Source organism: Cricetulus griseus, chromosome 2 (assembly GCF_003668045.3).
Source record: "Cricetulus griseus strain 17A/GY chromosome 2, alternate assembly CriGri-PICRH-1.0, whole genome shotgun sequence".
In the NCBI taxonomy this organism is placed as follows: Eukaryota; Metazoa; Chordata; class Mammalia; order Rodentia; family Cricetidae; genus Cricetulus; species Cricetulus griseus.
Genome location: NC_048595.1, coordinates 306,065,072 through 306,067,120, shown reverse-complemented (window position 1 = coordinate 306,067,120; position 2,049 = coordinate 306,065,072). Strand labels below are relative to the sequence as shown.

The following is a 2,049-nucleotide window of genomic DNA, read 5'->3' as shown; positions in this document are numbered from 1 at the left end:
AGCAAGGGACCAGGGCATCACCAGAAAGCCAAGACTACATGGAGATCCATAGCTTAATAGAAATAGGTTAAGAATTAAGAGAGAGATAGGCAATAAGGAGCCTGAGCAATCAGTCAAACATTTTATGATGAAGATAAGCCTCTGTGTTTATTTGGGACTAAACAATTGCAGGACCAGGCTTTCAGGGAATCCTTCAGAAGAGGCAGAGAGAAGGTAAGAACCAGAGGGGATGGAGAACAATAAGAATAAAAGGTACTCTATATTAACATACAAAATGCTCATATTTATTCACAGAGGCTGAAGCAGCATTCAAAGGAGGGCCTGCACTGGTCTATACCAGGTTCTCTGTGCTTACATTACAGCTTTTGGTTTAGTGTTTTGATGGGACTCCTGAACATACAAACCAGTGGGTCTCTGATTCTTATGCCTTCTGCTGGGCTCTTTACCTTTTGTTGGCCTGTCTTCTCCAACTTCAATGTGATTGGTTTTGTTTTATGTCATATTTTATTTTATTATGTGTTTAAAAAGGAATGAAACAATAAATGTAAGCCTAGCCCCTAGAATAAAGTTTATCAACAGAACTGTCATTTATACCTGCTGCGAGAAGTAAAATCAGTTTTCTCTAATGGAGTGACACCAGGTTTATGATGCTTAATGGTTGGCTAACATGAAATGAAGGCCACGAGTCATTTTGGGGGGGCTGGGGTTCTTGTTGTTTGTATGTCTATGTGTTCTTATTTATTTATTTATTTATTTATTTATTTATAATTTAGCTTTTTTGTTTTGTTTGGTTAGTTTGTTTCTTTCTCTTTGTGTGATATATTTTGTTTTCTAGAATTTGTGCAATTTGTTATAGTAATGGGTTTTTGTTTGTTGTTTGTTCTAAGAATTCAAACTATACTGAGTAGGAAGGAAGAGAGAAACTGGACACACTGAAGAAGGAAGAAAATATGGTTAAATATATTTAGATGTTAAAATTATTTTAAATAATAAAAATTTAAAGATTAAAGGGACACAATATTTTAAATTTTAAAAATTAAAAATATCAGGATGTGGCTGAGCTGAGACATGCAGCCAGGAGATTCTGCATGATCTGAGGCCCAGAGCATCTGAGCGGTGAACTCCTCAAGTCTTCAATTTAAAAAAAAAATAGCCTCAAATACAACTACATTGCAAAAAATGGTAAAGAAACAGAATGGAAAGTGTAAAAAAGTTCAAGAGGCAGAGCCTGAAAAACTTGTGGTAGAAAAAGTACTGGGCCGGCGTGTAGTGAATGGGAAGGTGGAGTATTTCCTCAAGTGGAAGGGGTTCACAGATGCTGATAATACTTGGGAACCAGAAGAAAATTTAGATTGTCCAGAATTAATGGAAGCATTTCTTAATTCTCAAAAAGCTGGGAAAGAAAAAGATGGTACAAAAAGGAAATCTTTATCTGACAGTGGATCTGATTAGATAGCAAATTGAAGAAGAGAGATGCTACTGACAAACCAAGGGGTTTTGCCAGAGGTCTTGATCCTGAACGAATAATCGGTGCCTCAGACAGCAGTGGAGAATTAATGTTTCTCATGAAATGGAAGGACTCAGATGAGGCAGACTTGGTGCTGGCAAAGGAGGCAAATATGAAGTGTCCTCAGATTGTCATTGCCTTTTTTGAGGAGAGTCTGACTTGGCATTCTTGTCCAGAAGATGAAGCCCAATAATTTTTTGCATATATTATATATATATATTTATATATATATAAAATCTGGATATTGGGTTTTGAATTACTAGTGTAGAAAAATAGCATTCTAATGAAAATCGAGTTTGATATGCTGGTTTTGAAAGTATTGATAGTAGTTGGGATATTTGGGGGGTTTATTCTGCATCAAACGCACTGACTGATTTCTGTGGGCAAATAAAAGCTTTCTGTAGTTTGATACCATGTTGTATTTCCTCGGCTTTGAAGAACAGCTTTTCTTAAATGCTGAGGAGATCTTATAGTCATTAGTCAACCAAAACTTATTTTTAACTGAGACACAGAAGAACCATTCTGGGCTTTTTGTTTGTATT

General features: G+C 35.9%; 1 pseudogene; it reads left to right on the top strand.

Annotated features, from left to right (window-relative positions):
• The first annotated feature begins 1,155 nt into the window (after positions 1-1,155).
• On the top strand, positions 1,156-1,700 carry LOC100764172 (annotated as a pseudogene).
• Positions 1,701-2,049: the final 349 nt, after the last annotated feature.